The sequence below is a fragment of the Hermetia illucens genome, chromosome 3 (genome assembly GCF_905115235.1).
Source record: "Hermetia illucens chromosome 3, iHerIll2.2.curated.20191125, whole genome shotgun sequence".
Lineage (NCBI taxonomy): Eukaryota > Metazoa > Arthropoda > Insecta > Diptera > Stratiomyidae > Hermetia > Hermetia illucens.
This window is the reverse complement of record NC_051851.1, coordinates 172,177,781-172,196,718: the sequence shown is the minus strand read 5'-3', so window position 1 is coordinate 172,196,718 and position 18,938 is coordinate 172,177,781. Positions and strand designations below refer to the sequence as shown.

Below are 18,938 nucleotides of genomic sequence, written 5' to 3'. Positions count from 1 at the left end.
CTTATATGTTTAGGGCCTGCTTAACTAGCGAATTCTCATCAGCGCCGGATCAACATCATCGAAAAAGGCCCTCCTGTATCCTCTGTGTGACGCCATATCGACCACGGATACCGTCATTTCGAACGTGGTCATAGCGGGTCATGTCAACGATTTAAAGAAATATCTCTGCCTACATTACTTCATTTATTGTCTTGAGCGGCCGGCATCTTGGGTTTGTGGAAGGCGACAATAGATTTTGGATTTGCAATGCCTTTTGATGATGCGTCATGTCCATCGTGAAGGATGCCAATTGTGGGGGGCTACATCGTTTAGCGTGACGTTTTGCCTAAACAATGTTTTTTGTTCCTGGTTTGCCTCATGGCTTCAAGCCTTATCAGTGTTTACAATTCGACTTTCTTTACTGTCTCCTCCCAGTGTTACCAGAATTTATTGAGGACCCTCTTCTAACCTGCCCAAGATACTTGTATTATCTGCATACTCCGCTATCTGGGATGTATCAAGTGGGAGTTTATCAAGTGAAAGGCGCTTTGAAGGATTAGGAAATAAAGGACGATTTCTAAATCGCATCGGCGAAAAGGGGAAGCTTTTTGTAAGCGAGAAACTATAGTTCCAGCACTCACACACGGCCTCCGTGGGCCCAAACCGCTATCTTCCCCTTTCAGACACTCAAAAATATTGACGAAATTGACCAGGATTCGAACTAGGGTCACCAAACTAAGTTGACAAAGCTAATGTCTCAACTACCTTGACAACCGCAGCTATGTGGATAGTGTCTGTGAAGGTCTTAACATTGGACGAAAACCGTATCCAGTCCGATAAGGTAAAACAAAAAATCAAATCCTAGTTTCATGATTCATATGTGACAGAACATTCGGAACGGGATCACTAAGTAAAAACTTACACGGCTGGAAGGCAGGGGACTCAAATTCGTTTGGCCAAATGGATCCCTTTTGTATTAGCAAAAAGAAGGATTTCTGAGGTCGAAACATGTCGAAAAATAAATCGGCAAAAAAAAAAAATTGCCAGTGAATCATTATGAAAGTCCAGCCCGGTCCTCGCTAAGTTTGCTGACAGTCGAACTCGCATTTGCCTGTCACATCCTAGGCGAATGTTATATAGGTGATACCGGAATTTGTTGCATTCACCCCTTAAGTTTTAAGTGTTAAATTTGGTACTAGAACTGAAATAGACGCTTACCAATGTTCTAAACGCCGCTCAACCCCACTCGGACCTAGCTTACGACCCACAGAATTGCGAAACATCCTCTTCAACTCAGCGATGCCGAATTTAACAAGCTTAATTAGCACTTCAGCATGTTGAAATGAATTCAAACGGGACCAAGGCAGATACAGACGCGCTACCAAACGAAGTCTTCAACAAAAATTTCCTCTGACTTCCAGAAGAAACACTGAATAATGATCTAAATGAAAAGTGCCCTTTTCTCCTCAAGATATTACGGAGCTCTCAGAAACTTTGTTCGAAGTTTCCACATTCTTTAAAAGTAGCAAACTGGTGACTCACAAAGGAATGAAAAAGTAACGTGAAGCCTTTGGTTGAAACAATGAGAAAACTTAGAGGGACCACGGGCTTGAAATGCAATATGGCAAATGAGGAGACATAGATGGTCAATACCACCAGTGCTTTTAGAATCCCAGCCGATTGATACCAAGTCATTTCACCTTATTTGAAGCCAGTGAATATTTGGAAGTGATTACCAATGCCGAAGTAACTTTTTAGGGAACCTACCAAACATGGAAAAAGGCACTACTGCACTTGCAAGAGGAGTTTGACTTAAGGAACTCAGTAGGGATAACACCACTATATAAAATCCTTCTTAATCCTTCCTGGTGACAAATTATGCAATAGGCTGAACGGAAAAACGCGCTGAATGCAGCACAACCCTCGTCGAGCACTTGCCAGAGGTCATTGTCAAAATAAGCCTGAACATTCAAGATCTAAACCCCTTTCAACGTCATCTAAATCAAGCTTACAACCGAAAGAAATGGCGACACGATTCAGACAAATCGAGCTCGTTACCAAAGAAAACAAAGCTGAAGAAGCAAACGAAGAAGAAGATGCACAGACGTCACTGGTGTCCTAAGCTAGTCATTTGGTAAAACTCTGAGTCACTTAAGAACCTATCTGCGAAATATTGCTTTCAGGACGAGGTTTATTGATAGATTATTTAGCTAGATCTAAACCAAGACTTTAAAGGAGTGAGTCCTCATACCAAACGCCCGTCTCAGCTCCTCTCTGAGTTGTTCTAACTGCGCTATTTTACTAGAGTATTCTGAACATTTACTGCTGAACTGGTTATGATTTTAGGAGAAGCTTATCTAAAGAAAACGTTTAGAATGCTTAAGCGAAGCGGTCTTAAGGGCAGGGGTGAGAGCAGTAGGAGGTCAATAAGTTCAAAACATACCGCACCCACATCATCATCAACGGCGCAACAACCGGTATCCGATCTAGGCCTGTCGTAATAAGGAACTCCAGACACTCCGGGTTCGCGCCGAGGTCCACCAATTCGATACCCTTAAAAGCTGTCTGGCGGCTTGACCTACGCCATCGCTCCATCTCAAGCAGGATGTGCCTCGCCTTCTCTTCCCCACATGTGGTATCCCAAATGACGATAAGGACAGATTTGGAGGTGGGTGATTTTGGATGATCGTCAAGCAGCTATAAGTGTTAAACCCCGAGCTGGAGTGGGCACCGTCCTGAAATTAAAAAAAATAACAGGCAGAAACTACTAGGCAAAGGATAGTACAAGCGGGGCAGAACATAGCTATTCTCACAGATAGCCAAGCAGCGATCAAGGCACTTAGGTCCAACCAGGTGAACTCTAAACTGGTATGGGAATGCCTTGAGAGACTGAATACACTCGGCTCGTCCAACAAGGTCTGGATACTTTGGGTTCCAGGCCATGCTGGATTGGAAGGCAACGCGGCAGCGGACGAACTAGCCAAGAAGGGAGCAGGGACGCCTTTACAAGGGCCAGAACCCTGCTGTGGAATCGGAAACGGTTTCATGGCTATGAATCTAAGAAATGAAGAGAAACGGTTGGGGGAACTATATTGAGCGGGCCTACCAGGGATGGATCAGTCCAGGGTGCTTATTGGGGGATACGAACCCATGCGCACAAAGTATTGCTTAAACCTCACCAAAAAGAACCTCCGAATCATAGTGGGAATTCTCACTGGTCATTGTCGGCTGAACTATTACCTAGGAAAGCTAGGGATATCTACGGACACTGCCTGCAGGTTTTGTGAGGAGGAGGACGAAACCTCTATACACGTCCTGGGACAGTGTCCAGCACTTGTGCAAAGTAGGTCGAGGCATCTGGGAGAACACTTAATACCAGATGCAAAGCTGAAAGATCTGGAAGTAGGGAACATACTAAAGTTCCTAACGGTCACAGGCCTGCTTGAGATACTATGATCAATAGGTGCACTATAACCAGTAAAAGGGGCACAATAGTTCTTCAAGGACGCGGTGCAACTTTCCCTTAACAGAATAATAATAATAATAATACAAGCGAGACCCGCTTACCCCTGGAATACCAGCTGATATAGAAGATTTAGTCAATTTTCTAGAGCTAAGTTTTGCATTTGATATCAGGAAATCCCTGAGTCCTTGGAAAACTTTCCCAGGTAAAATAGCTGCCACAAATATAAGTTGATGACAACATTAATCATTTCTCTGGATTAGTGCATTTACGTGTCCAACAACGAACCTACGTTCGCCAAAGAAGTTGGATAGAAATGAAAACTAAGCTTAATTCTGTAGACGGAAGCACACCAACTCTGGGAACTGCTTTCAATCCGCTTCTATCCATTTGTCCAAAGAGGGAAACACTCTGAAATCATCCATTACTCGCGTCCCCGTACTCAATTATTCCAAACAAACAGAATCCACCATCTCATTGGGGAAACATTTCATTCCGGCCTAAAATCACAATTCGCCACGATTTCTCTAGGCCGAATAAATATGCACGCATTGCACCGCACAATGCACTGTGCATTCTGAGCCCAATTGCAGCTTTCGAGCTCCATGGAAAATGCAATGTTTCCTGGAGTAGCGACCACCAGACAGCTACCAGAGAGCTGGAACCTTCGGAACATTTAAACATGTGGCTAATGACAAAGCCATTGAACTGTCATATAATGTTGGTTGGAAATGAATAGCAGCGCAAGCGATGGGTAATTGGTGTCTGCTTGGGTTCGTTAATGTTGCAGTGCAGTCGCTGGGGTTTTTCTTTGGCACAGACCAACTAACAGAAACACAAATAGACAAACGCATCGAGCCACCGTCCAACCCCATTGATTGCATTGGACTGCGGATATTCGAACGTTGAGGATGAACACAACCATTGAATCGATTAAGCTGTAGGAAATCGAATTATGGAGGAAGGAAAGAGGGGTCGGAAAGGTGAATAGGAAATGCAAGGGTTAAGAGGTTTAAGATAGAAGAGTTGGGTGCAATGATTCCATGAGTTTCGACGCAGAGTGCACTTTGCAGTTGGAAAGGATTTATACAAGTTTACGCTAAAGCAGTACCTTGACCGAATCCAGGATAATTTTGGAAGCAATCTGTAAGTTCTATTGAAGCGCCCTCAGTACTCTCAATGTAAAGAATTAAACTTTCGAAATCAGTGAATTTGCAGTTGACTCTGGCAGAAGCAATCTCGAAAGCATTTAAGAAAGGAGTCATTGTAGTCGAACATCAACGTCAGCCTCAGGAGCAATTTCTGCAATATCGTCCGAAGGAAGCAAGATGAAGGCATTCCTTCTGGGAAAGGCGTTTGTATACTCTGGCTTTGCGGTGGTAGACGGGAACTCGGTTTTGGATTTACACTAGGTCCCCTCTCTTCATATAGCTACCAGCAGCTGATGTACATAGCATTTTTAACTGCAACATTCCGGTAAAGGTTAAGGACGCTTTTGACAGTTCTGGCGTGGCACATTTTTCTTGACTATTTTGCGATCCATGATCTCATGTAAACTTCATCACCATTCGATTGGCTCAACGACTCCAGTTGCAAAGAACTTCGACTGAAGGGGCTATGATTACCCACAAGCTGAAGGCGGTGGTTCTCCCGACAATGATTTCGGTGTCTGCAACAGTCACTCTTGACAAGTCCCAGCAACCTCAACTTCAAAAAACCTCGAAGAGGACGCATGAATAAACCTCATAGTGTGTCCTTTGTCCAAACAAGCCCATTTCGCTAAGTTGTCTTTGATCACTTCTACACCATGCTCCCTTCACACATTACAGCACACACTAGCCACGAAGGATTCGGCCTGGTTTACCTCTCCTAACACTTCCGATTACAGGGAGAATTCCCCGAAATTGACCACCCAGTGGAAAGACATCATTGTTCCCTTCGGTGATACGCATTTCCGTACTCAGCTACGTCGTCCAGATCCCATTCCGGTCCAAAGTCCAACACCTGGACGACTTCTGGCAGACGGTTTGCCCTTATGTTCCAGCACTAATCTCAAGGGATTTAACCCATAATCCAAAGTCCTTTGATATACATTATCTTTTCGGGTAGCTTAAAACTGAGAAAACGAACAACCTGGAGCGGATGCCGAATTTTAGCCAAAATATATTTTTTTCCTATTCCTAAGTCGCTGATCTCTTGTCCAAAAGACGTCAAACCAGCAACTTCTGTGCTTGGTTTGTAGTTAGATCCGGTCTCGGGCGAGCGACTGTTCCAAGTCTAGTTCAAATCTTAGACTTCGCCAATGACCAAGCGACGAACGCTGAGTGAGGTGGCCAAGTTTCTTGTTTTCATTGGCTAGATAGCGCGCATGATCTTGGATGAAAACATACAGATCTAGCATGTCCAGAGGAATCCCGGTCGGTACCGGGAGGTCCACGTTTGTATCTCCTTCATTACGGCACGTGCAAACGTGGCACGGATTACACTTCCTCAGGGCAGTGTTACGATCCCCCCAGCTGACATTCAACGCAGTGCTGTGACTGAGCTTCACGACTGTCAACCAGCTTACAAAATTCTCTTTCCACGAAAAGGTTCGATCTCTATGCCGTGCTCAGAAACAACTTAAGTCCAGAACATTACCTTCCTAGCGAATTGGTAGTAAGTGAGATAGGTCGAGAATCCCCAGGATTTTGAGGCTGCGAAATCATAGTTGCGGAGCTTCTCCATCATATTCTCTTACCTCTCAAGAGGTACACCACACAGTACCTCCTTAATGAAGCTCAGACTCAAGTCCGTCCGTAAGTCATTCCCACGTACCAAGCTAACAACCAAGTCATAACTTCTCTAATTCAACACTTCAGCTAACTTTAGAGCTTGTTGGGAACCGTGGCTCTTTTTCGGTGCTAGATATCCTTCCATGACCATTTACTTGACGAGCAAATTTTCGGCGCCTGGCATTGTGCTCCCTATAGAGCCAGATGCAGCGGATGCGGAAGAAATCCAGCAACTCTGTGGTAGCACTTCAATGGCGAGTTCTTTTCTCTCCTTCCATTGTCACCTGGACGATCAGTGTTGGCTTTACAAAGGAGAACTAGGCTCCTTTTAGGCTCCGTGGTGACCAATTCACAGTGCGCTCAAATTTCATCATCGCCTGTCCATGCAGGAAGCTTATTTTGCGATTTTTGTATGCATGGCTACAAAAAAAAAAAGGATCTCTCCCTGTACTGGTTGTCGAGTCTTTGTTCCGAATTCTACAATAATGACACGGCCTATGGTAATACAACGCGGATGATATTCTCAGGCATGACCTGATAATCTTTCAGTCATAACAGAACCAGATGGTTTTGGTGAAGCTTGGCACCATTTGGCATTTTAACACCCCGTGTGATCCTAGCCAGGAAGGATCATTGGAGGCGGCAATTCGGTCAAGCATTGTGTGATTCGTCTGTTTGGTTTGGACAGTTTTATACGCTTATTATGCGCATCGAAGGCAGTCTTTATTCCTTCCCATCATCATCATCATCAACGGCGCAACAACCGGTATCCGGTCTAGGCCTGTCTTAATAAGGAACTCCAGACATCTCGGTTTTGCGCCGAGGTCCACCTATTCGAATTCCTCCCCAGCACTGGTTTAATGGACGATCACAAATATAAATTTGCTCTCTTTCGGCTAGTTGTTGCCTTCGTCGACTACTCATGGCACGTACCGATAGGGTTCTAGCTTCACGCAGGTAGGTAAAAACTGTGAAAACCTTGTACTTGATTTAGGCAGGTGATATGGTCCTTTCCATTCTACAGCCACTGGGAGCCCCTACCGCAGAACAACTGGTCCAGTTGCCTAATCGGACTACAGTGTTTCTTTGACCACTGAGGCGTCCTCGCTTCGTTCTCTATCTAGCCTCTCGGCGAAAGTTGGTGTCAATATTGGGACCATACCTAAGTCGTCCCCGGCGCCAAATTTTCTGACCTTGCCTTCTCTACACAGTTCCAGACGCTAATGCCAATTTAGTGGTCCCTTCAAGTTAAGTTAGTGGGAGACGATTTTCATCCGACAATAGTAGCGCCGAACAACGCGTTCCTTTTCCAACTTCCGACCCTTGATGGCCAAAACAGCACTGAAAACTATCCCTGCCACGGTGTACTGCCTTCTCTTCTACTTACTTCAATTTCCTGCAGCTGCAAACCGCCTCCACACCCAAGCAGTTTTTCCTATCCAGATTGATTTTCTCTACCTTTTCCGAGTACATTCTTAACTACATCAGGGACAAGACCATGATCTCCGCCCCTCTTGTGTGTGAAGTTAACGAAGAATGGTATCCCGACCAGGTAACAGTTTCTTTCAAGACGATGTATTCCCATGACCTTGACACTGATATTCCAACCATCCTTTCAGTCTCAGAAGGTTTTCATCAAAGCTTTCAATTTCCCTGGTTTTCCAGCACAATATCTAAACTTGCCTGGATGATAAGGTTTCAGATTCTGAGCTCCCTGAAAGCTACTCTGATTTCCGCAATAATATCATAGAAATCGCGCGGCTTTGAGGAGGCCAGTTAAGTCCACGTTTTGTGCCGATTCCCTTTCCTACCCAGGTCTCTCTAACCCATTCCAGTTCCCCGCTGAAATCCATAAGAAACTCTACCAAAAGCTCTCAGCAAAGAAACCATGTTGAGTTCACTTACTTTTGAGCCCTGCAAGCTTCAGAAAATACAGTGACAAATAAGCCCAGGAGTATCTGGCCAAGCCCTTTTGATCTCACATCTGCAACCTCGTCCAACCATCTTCCAGTTAGTCAAGTTTGTAGGCTCCTCTGCTGACTCGCTTAGATAACCCCTGTAATCCTTCTTCTGTAATTACTTCTCGATGTTTAACTCACCTTCGGCTTCTTCTTCGCATTTTCTGCAAAACCTCTTCTTATTCCTTCCTTAGTTGAGTATTCCATTGGCAACCTTGACGCCCTAATGGTCTTCCTAATTTCTTTTTGTTCAACTAGTTGACCGCCGTTCACTTCAGCCACATTATAGCTAACGTGCAACACGGTTCTCAGAACTTCATCTTACTGCTTCCAACCTACTAGATTTCACCTTGGTGACAAAATGTCAGAGTTCTCAGCAGGGAATCCACGTTATCTACACAGACTTCTCTAAGGGCTTCAGTTCTGATATGGTTCAGGGAGTTGCAATGGTTAGCAGGCTGACGATCAGTTGTCCTTTCGAGTCTTATGATGGTTAGTAAATGATTGGAAGGGCATTTGAGAACCGAGGTATTGAACTGTCCAGCGATTAGGAATTCTTTAGTGTTTTTCTGGTTAAGGTTGCCATAATCCTCTTTGTGGGGCATAGTGTGCATCGGTTCCCAGTTACATCGCTAGGAACCGAACCAAGGATTTTTCGGAAAGTTCACAATGTCCTTATACCGTTCTGCACTTACTGCTATGACGGCCCCACTCAATGGCTATAAAGTGCAAAGGAGTTGTTGCTTGTCCCAAATGTATGACCTACCCACTACCACTTTTGCCTTGTTGATCAAGACGTCCATGTAGGGGGTCAAATGATGCAGCTAAAGTTCTTCATTTTTTATTGCCTCACTCGGGAGTACCATAATGACACGACGCAGATGAGTTCATGAAAGTCTGGAACTTTTGATTAACAGTGTTTGCTAACTTTCTATGTATTACTCCCACATAGCAGCATAAGGAGAACTTTGGTGCGGAACAGCCATAATTTTATGCTCGTGTGATAGTGTTTATTCCAGATTCCCGACAATGATCATAACAAACGTTGAAATCTAGATGAACAAGGGGATGTTGGCCAGTCAAGGATGCAATAATGCTGAATTATAATAGTCTGCACTTCGATTATATCTCCGTATGTTTCAGGTGATGACTTACGATGGAACAATAAAGCGATTCTTCCATCTGCGTTAGAAATTCATTCATTTCAGGGTACATGGCAGCTAAGATGATAGTTGAAGGATGAGTTTGGATCTTATTGGCCTCCTATATAACTGCAGTCAGGAGACGACTAGGCTGTAATCAATTTTGTTTATTATTGGAATGCGCAGAGGCCTTTTAGCCAAGAAGCCAAAAACGCGAAAAATGGAAGACATTTCCTTTTTGGCAAGGAAGTATTTCTTTCATAATACGCAAAAGGACTCAAACTGATTCCTGAATAATGTATTTATGAAGCAAATACTTCTTTTGCAAAACGTCTTCCATTTTTGTGCTTTCGAATTTGAATACAGACATAAACCTTCTCCAAGAAAATCTCACCTTCTAGGTCAGAACGCAGCCTTACAGGACCTGGCACGCTCTCAACCAATATCCTTGCGGAGTCCCTTCGGAGTGAATTTTGCGTTTCTTTGGTGATACTTGACCTCGATCGTGAGGACAATATGAACTGTTTCCATACATCTTCATCCTGTAATGGCACGACAGGCCAGCATACGTTTCTATACCTGAATCCTAATGACGATCCTTTAAATCTTCTCTAAATTTCAATGCATTCCAAAAAAGGCTTCCATATTACATAAAAATACACGAAATGTAACTCGATCTGACCCTAAAATCTATTTTGATACCGGCGCACTTTTCAGAAAGGGGGGTCTGCCTCAATCGTAGACCTAACTTTTGTCAACCGTGCACTGGCACGTGGTATGTCCTGGTGTGTCAACAAGGACTACACCCACAGCTATCACCAGGCAATCTTCTTTGAGCTATGGATGGAGTCAGCGGGAAGAAGACCATTATGCCCGAAACCGAGAAAGATGTCAGGTTAATCTGCTAAAACTCTGGATGAGCAGACCTTCATAGAGGTGTGGTTTGACCAATCGCCAGTCACCAGTGACGACCTGCTGGAGATCTGCGCCAGGATAGAAGATAACAAAGCTCCCGCGTCCGTGCAATCTAGATCGGACATGTTCGCTCGACGAGTTGTTCGAAGCGTGCATGTCCAAAGAGATATTTCCAGCGTCATGGAAGCGACAGAAGTTAGTGCTACTGCCTAAGGATGGCAAACTTCCAGGTGAGCCAACCTCCTACAGTCTTTTGAACACTGTGGGGAAAATGCTAGAGCGGGTAATCTATAATAAATTACTCCCCGTTGTTGAGAGGCGAGGAGGCCTCTCAGATCGACAATATGGGCTCCGTAAAGCCAGATCAACCATTGATCCCATCAAAATGGTTACTGGCTTGGCCGGAAAAGCAATACAGGGAAATGTCAGTACTAGCAAATATTGCGTGGTAGTGACCCTGGATGTGAGAAATGCATTCAATTCGGCCAATTGGAACCTAATACGGGGATGTCTGACGAAGACTGAAATTCCCGCTTATCTTGCAGCTATTGTCAACAGCTATTTACAAGAACGGAGTCCTTGCTATGGCATTGATGACGGACCCCAGGAGTACGTTGTCTCTCCGGGTGTCCCACAGGGCTCAGTACTGGGCCTACTGCTGTGGAACGTCATGTACAACGATGTACTTAACCTTCCCCTTCCGGAGGAACCCACGGTGGTGGGCCACGCCAACGATATAGCCCTGATTGTGGTTGCAAAGCACCTCGAAGATGCTGTGTTATACTCATGCGAAGCGATCAGTGCTGTTAAGGGTTGGCTAGAGAGTTGTGGTCTAACACTTGCGGAAGAAAAAACGGAAGCGATCCTCATCATCAAGCGCCGTAAAGATCTCTAAATAGATGGTGAGAGCGTTGGGAACGTTCGGGAAAGGATCGGTGGACACAAAGGCTCATCCCTGCCATCAAAGAGTGGTTGGAGAGACGGGCTCGGTGAGATTAATTATAATCTTACTCAGTTTCTCACGGGGCATGAAGGATATCGCCAGTACCTGTTCAGATTTAAACTGGATACCTCACCTGATTGTCCAAACTGCAGTGGAGTCCCAGAGGACCCAGAGCATGTATTCCTTCACTGTCCAAGGCTTGTGGAGGAAAGGAAGAATCTAGAAGGGACTCTAGGAGAGGTACTCGTACCAGAAAATCTGGTGCGAAAAATGTTAACATGTTGGGAACACTGGAATGCGATCAACTCCATGGTTGCATCTATCCAGAGTAAACTGCGAAAGGCAGAAGAGACTAGAAGAGCGCGATTACGTGTGCCGCGCAGAAACGAAAGGGGACCAACCTAAATCAGCTGACTCCGCCCCGTGATGGAATATCATATGGTGGTTCCACGGGGCTTGGGGGGACTCGGGGGTAGCTTTAATGGGTAAGAATCCCACACGCTGGCGTGTCCAGGCCAGTGTTTTTTGAAAATTTCCACCTCTCTCGTCTCGGCAGTGTATCTCAAGGGGAAATACTGGAGATACTGAAAGTCTGTCGATGGCTGGAGCATGATCCGAGCCCCACGCGTAACATAGCCATTCTAACCGGCCGACAAGTAGCCTTCCGACATCCTCCAGGCTGGTGGAGCAGTGCAAAGACGCGCTGGACAGTCTGCGCGGCACGCTGAAGGTCACTCTCCTCTCGGTTCCCGATGATAGGAATATAGAGGGAGATGAACGGGCTAAAGGATTGGCCAGGCAGGGCTCTGCCCTTGGCAGTCCTTCAGTGGATATAATCGGGGTCTCGCTGGCGACTGTCAATGGCGTAATCTACTCGCATTACTTGGCAACCGCGGGGCATAGATAGCGAAGACGTACGACCTGTACCAAGTCAAGAAAGATATGGTTCAGATCACTAGACCGGTCTGCACGGGGCACTGGTCCATAAGGGCCCATGCCGCCAGGCTCGGCATTTCCTACAATTCGCATTGCCGAAGCTGCCGAGAAGAGGGGGAACCCTCAGGAACTTCCTTTGCAATTGCCGAACTCCAGCTAGAACCAGGCTTCGGGCACTGGGCAAACCATTCTTTGGGGACTCGGAGCGGCCACTGATACCTACCCATGACTCCTGGATTACATACTTCTGAAAGAAATACTCCTTCTAGTAAACGTCTTCCATTTTTACATTAGAGGCTAAACCTTATTCAAGAAAATCTCACCTTCTAGGCCAGAAGCCAACTTTAGTCCTGACAAGTTCTCACTTTCATATCCTTGGGGGGATCCTTCAGAGCCAATTTTGCGTTTCTTATGCGGGACTTGAGCTCGATCAGGAGAACAATGGAAGATTCATCTTTCTCTCCCAACTTCTTCGTCCTGTCATGGCCCAACAAACCAGATTCGTCTTTGGCCTCTTTTCTCCGACAGTCCCGACTGTGATACGCCGATTTTCCTGGATAATGTTGCCACCAAAGGAGGTAAAAATTCAATTGGCAAACCAGAGGTTCGGTCGCCCAGAAATCTTCGGAATTTGACAGGATTTGAACGGTTATACCCTCTTCTACGAGTTTCAGCATCAATCAAGGAGAAATCCTGAGGTAGACCCGACATGGTTTGCCTATCAGTTCAGTAAGGTTCTCAACGATACTAGCCTAGTTCTAGCCCTTTCCTACCAATTGATCTCCTCCTAGGCCGGTTTGCCTAGTCAATTTTAGAATGTCCTTGCAGTTCTGGATACTTTCGCAGTTATTTTTGTGCATTTCATGCCAGTATTAATGGCGATAGACCTGAATCCTAATGACGACCCCTTCAACTTCCTCTAACTTTCGGTGCACTCCAAAAAAAGGATTCCACCTAACGCAAAACTACACCAAATGTAACTCGATCTGGCCCTAAAATATTCATTAAACCCGAATTAATTATGCTTCGACCATTCCTGGAAGACCATCTGAAAAAAGGGTCCAAAAACACATGCCGGAGTCCGAGTCCATCCACAAGCTCACGCCGTCGAAATGCAAAGAGCTACATCCTCGTCCTTCCTTTCCTTTTTCCGCAATTCTCCCTGCGTCCATAAACTTCGCAATGATTGCATTTCAGGCAGCTCATTTCCAATATTTATGGCATCGTCGCCCTCCCATACGTTCCCCATTAATTTTCATTGATGAGCGCGTATCGAAAATCAGCTCCGTTTCCCCTTGCCAGCTGCCTGCGTGCGTCCGGCACCCGGGTCGCCTCCTACGTCCAGGAACAGGACGAGCATTTCATGCCAATTCTCCGAGAATTACGCAAAAACGACGCTCGTTCGTTTTGCACCTCTGGCACTTGGCCAAAACGGGGACGCATTCGTCTGGTGTCTGGCCGTGGACCGTCTGGCGGAAACTGGACACCAGCAGAGCAGCCAGCGTCTGATGACTGCGGGAAGGAAGCAATCTGGAATAGACGCGGAAGGGTTGCTGTTTGCTACTCACCCATAGAACGATGGAGTTGAGTCCTGACGACGAGGGTCTAACTTTCACCTGCCAACTGGCTCGCTCGAGTGTCCTTGCCGTCTTCGATTCGATAATCCACTGCCCCCGCGCGAAAGGACTTTCTACCTCGGAGTCCTTGACACGTTCCGACTTTTCCGCTTGGATCTCGGCAAGGGATCACTTGGCAACACACTCGCGATGCTTCTCCAGCTTTCCCGCTCCGCAGGACACCGCACCAGCTCGCAATCGCCACAATCCGGAAGGACACTAATTAAATTTTCCACGCAAATACGTTTCCCTGTTTCATCGCGCCGCAGAGCCTTCGGGAGCCGGACAGACGCGCGTCGACGAGCGCCCAAACTCCAGCAACTTCATCGACACCCCCGCACTCTAACGGGACCACAACAGCTGATTCGACGACACTCCTCCGCTGCAGCGGATGCACGGCAGTGAAAATTCAATAAATCACACACAACTCCCCCGGCTTGCACCCTCCGCCCCGGTGTTCACGCACTCGCGAGGTCCGCACGCAATCGGACCCAAACTTTGTTTTCATTCAATTCCTGCGTCCGCCCGGCGGCGTGTTGAACGCTGCAACCACTGAGCCGCGGCCAAACGTCAGATCGAGGTCACACCGGGCCCGGTCACTCGGCAACGGGACTCGCAGCGGCCACGGGACCCTCCCGCACAAGGACAAGGAGTCAAATTGGGCACTAAGTGGGTGCCAGGTGCCCAGTAGGCACTTGTACAAACGCCTCGGTAACTGTCCCACACACAACGTGAGCTCCGCTCGCGACCACTCAACTCAACTGGCGAACGACTCGGTCGTAACTGAGCGCGGTGGCGCCGACTGGAGAGGTTCGCGTCAGATGTGCGGCGGCTCAGTGCCGGCACGAACCCACTGGAAGTGCAGCTGCTCCGGCTGAGTGATTCTCGCCCGTAGCCGGTTCCAGTGCGCAGCGGGTTTGAGTGAAAACACCGTGCGTCGGCTGAATACCGGTTTGCGTCCAAGCTGGCGGACTCACCTGTTTCGCGGAAAATCAACGCGAACCGGAAAACTAAGAGAATTTCCGCGCGCCGACGATGCTCATTCCCTCACTGCGGGTTCAACGAAAGCCAGGTCATAGGTGAGCCGGGCGGCGGTGGGCGGGCGTGTTTACTTTTCGGCGCATTGAAGGGTTAAAGTCTTCTTCAAGTGGAAAAGTTGGTGGAAATTTCGGAGTTCGGAGCTCAGTGCGTGCGTGAGGGGGCGGCCGGGCGTCACGATGCGGTCGAGGCCGTTGATCAATGGAGTTTGGCGACAGGACAACTTACGATTGTGCTTTTTGCCGTTGGCTTGAAGGGAAACGACAATTTACGGCAAGACAATGACCTCGGGGCGCATTTAAGGGATTTTTTTTCACTCGGAGGGAATCCTATTTAATTAAGGATTAGATTTCGGGAATGTCGCGTTTTTCTATTTTTATTTAAATCAACATCGATTGCGGCAGGGATGGCGGTTTATGTATTTTTTCAGAAACATCCTTTTTCAAACATTTTTTCAACCGTTTTTAGTAAATTGGGCACGTAATCCTGGAAAAGTCAAGGGAATGTAGCAAATCCTGTGCATCCTTGCTGAGTACGCTGTCATTTTTGACGGCCTGGTCTGATTATGCTTCAGGTTAAAGTTGCAAAATTCGGCAATTCCTCACACGACTTCATTTCGGTGGGCCAAGGGTGTATTTAGGCTCCTCCAACTGACGAGGATCTGCTCACCTGCTGGTCATATATTAGGGGTAAGTGTACTTGGCGGCGGGATATGCCGAAGCAACAGCCCGGGAATCGCCCTTCCTGCACTGGAAAAGGTGTTGGTAGCACCCCAAGCCAAGATGAAGCAGTTTACTCCGAGGGTTGCGTGGCTAATCGAGAGCTTGGTCTTTAGTATGCGAACTTTGAATACCTTTGGGCACCTTCAGTTTCAAATAAGACCCTTGTACTGGCCTGGACTAATCGAGGGACCAAAGCATGGACTCAAATTAAAAGCAAAAAAAGCGTCGATAGAAGAAGCTTCCAGCTTGGAATCTACTGCCGTCGAACTATGTGGATCGAGTACCAGTCATAGTACTCCTAACCGGAAACTGTCGATGTTGAGCCCCCTCAAAAGCAAGGACTGACAAAAATGTCGGTCACTGGAAACCCGCTAAGAAATGTAGGTCCTCTGGAGCCCCGCTCAAGACCCAGTTTCAGAAAGCCTTACATATTCTGAGCAAGATTGTGAAGATTAAAGGGGCCGATACTGTCGATGAGTGGGATGAAAATGACGTTGTTAGATACCAGGCGATTGTTGAAGAATATAACAGACAGTGCCTGACAGGCGGGCAGAAATCGAGGCCCAATACTCTCAAATGCAAACGAGGTCAATTAAAAACACAAGCGAAGTTGAGTGTGCAAGGGCTCAGATGTTAAGCAACCTCTGCAAAACAGGAATGCAGGAACAGTCAGTCCACGGGCTACGAACCGTAAAACCCATTTCGAACCTGACTAAGGGTCACTCACGTCTGACGCTGCCGAATGGCAATCCAGCTAGCGGCAAATTAGCATCGGAGTTGTGGACCCGTGTTAAGGCTAGGCTGTCGGAGATGGTCATCCAACATCTCCTGGATGACAAAGGTGATCACACAGGATTCATCTCCTGCTTCGATTCCTCTCATATGGTCTCTGGGTTCCACGTTATAGCACGCAGGGACTAATTCTGCAAGGACTTTCTCGGCTCATGAGGCGCTAAGGTAAGCAACGACTGAGAAAGTGTGAAGCTCAAAGTTATCCCTTACGACGAGATCTTACCGAGAAAAACTGCAAAGTGCGGTTCGGAGCCAGAAACGCAAGGATGAAAGTGTTCCATTCCGCAAAACCGGTCGACAACCTGGATTCAATCGACGCCACCAATGAGCTGCTGGAGGGGATGAGGATCGATGGTCCGACGGGGACTGACGAAATCCCTACGCAAATAGATCATGCTTGGGAGAGCACAGATAAATTTGCAGCACTGAGAGTGCGCCTCAGCTAATCTACTTGTCTGCTTGCCTATATGAAGACATCTAGGCCGCTTTAACAGAGGAGCCCTGGATCGGAGGCTACCGAACTGTTAAACGGTTCCAAGGCAAATATTCTCATTTATTCCACAGCACAGAGACGCTGATCAGGAGGACCTAAAGCATGAATTCTCAACAGAAAGATACTCCTACCATGGTGGAATGAAGGTCTGCCCAGCCTGAGGGAGATCTTCAACATCTTCTATAGCATAAATAGTCGCAGCTATACAAAAACTGAAGAAGTACAAGTTGACCATTAATATTCTCAAGAGGCGCTCCCGGTTGGACTATTGACAGGGCATTGAAAGCACCAGCGAATCTCGGAGGCTCAGTAAGATTCTGTCCAAGGAACCTAGGAGGCTCTCCTTTCTTAAAAAGTCTGGAGGCTCCTAGACGGAATCTTCTGGAGAAACCCCTGGAGCTTCTCCGGACTCAGATGTCATAATGCCAATCATGCTGAAAAGGTTGGGCCATAACTTGTCGATATTTACCGGAGATGTATCTCTTTAGGATACGTACCACACGTACTGCACGAGAGGTTTTCATACTGAAAGCATCCAGGCGCGATCATGAGTCCACGGAGGGCTTTCCAATGACCAGCCTCATGTCTTTCGTGTTGAAGAGCCTTGAGCGCATCCGAGAGAACGCCTTTCTCTAAGCACCTGCACGCCTACTTCAAAAGCAAATTCGCAGAAACCGCTCTCCACGTGGTAATTGGTGTGGTTGGATCATGGGCGGGTTGTTGTAAGGATATGACACAGTGTAATTCACCGACTGATCAAAACTGGTCTGTAGAGTCAATACGGGAGTTTTTTTTCAGTTCCCCAGGTTTCATCAGTGTATTCCCAGCGGAACTACTGGCGATACTGGACGTCTACCGATGGCTGCGACATGATTCGAAATCCAAACGTTACAAAGTCATTCTCACCGACAGCCAAGCGACTATTAAGGCCTTGTATTGATCGGCGAGTCCTCTAGACTGGTAGAGCAGTGCAAAAACACGCTAAACAGTCTGGGCAGCATGGTCAAGGTCACTTTCCTCTGGGTTCCCGGCCATATGAACATAGAGGGAAATGAGTGGGCTTACGCACTAGCTAGGTGGGACTCTGCTCTTGGTAGTCCTTCGGTGGGTACACTTTGTGCCCACTGGCGACTGTCAAGGGTCGAATCTACTTGCACTACTTAGCAGCCGCGAACCTTAGATGGCGAAGCCTCACCACCTGTGCCAAGTCAGAGAGGATTTGGCCCGCTTATAACAAAACCCGTGGCCTTTAGGATGCCATGAGCAGGACTCGGTGTACCCTACAATTCGAATCCCCGAAGCTGCGGAGAAGAGAGAGAAACCGTCAGGCACTTCTTATGCGATTGCCCAGCTTTAGCTAGAGTCAGGCTACGCACGCAGGGTAAACAATTCTTTGACCACCTCAGACTGCAATTTCCTTCGAGTTTGCTACAGACTGCCTCTGAAGACCCGAGCCGGCTGCAACCTGCCTCCTTGCTCTCGTAACAGCAGTCATACCCTTAATAATTTGTGGCACCAAAACAGCGCACTATAGCGCTAATTGGGCATCCCCGAGTGACCACTGATAGCTACCTATCCTACGCACGCAGCTCGGTATACACAACGAACCTTGCGCCGGAACTCAAACCTGGAATTACCTGCTCCAGCTACTTTAATACCACCTCATCAGTACACTCCAAATGAAGGAGCTCATCGCGAAAGCCTTCATTAGCTTCTTGGCAGGCTCCAGTAATTTTTTCTACAGGCACTCTCGGAGATGGTAAATTGTTCCTCTATTCCTCTGATATTTTGTATCCTTGGAGTAAACTCTTACGGCTGAGGTCAGAAATGAAGCTCCAGTTTGCTCAAACGCTCTTTTTTTCCTGCCCTCGCGCTCGTACCTGTATTCCCATGCGAGGAACCGGCTTCGTTGGGATCTCTCTCGCTGATGTGATCATCTCCCGGCACACCGGTCCTAGTCTCCACAGGAAATTTGAACAAAGATCCTAGTGCGGAGCACAATAAAGCATTGTGACCATAGAACTGTTGGTCTTATGCATCTGGCGCACATTACCGCTGATCGAAGAGTCTGTCCCTCCCAACGCTTCCACTTCCTTGCCCATCCCGCACCTGGTGGTGCAGCCAAGTCTATGTCCTCATTCTTAAGAAGCTTCACCTTCTTCTGCAG

The 18,938-nt window shown here is 47.1% G+C and overlaps 1 protein-coding gene across 4 annotated transcripts in view; it reads right to left on the bottom strand.

Moving 5' to 3' along the window:
- LOC119650644 overlaps window positions 1–14,493 on the bottom strand; it is a 405,409-nt gene extending 390,916 nt beyond the window's left edge. For all 4 annotated transcript variants that reach the window (XR_005249347.1, XM_038053569.1, XM_038053570.1 and 1 more), the window contains exon 1: window positions 13,679–14,493. The gene's annotated coding sequence lies outside the window, so the exon portion shown is untranslated. The remainder of the gene's footprint in view (window positions 1–13,678) is intronic.
- Between the last annotated feature and the right edge of the window lie 4,445 nt (window positions 14,494–18,938).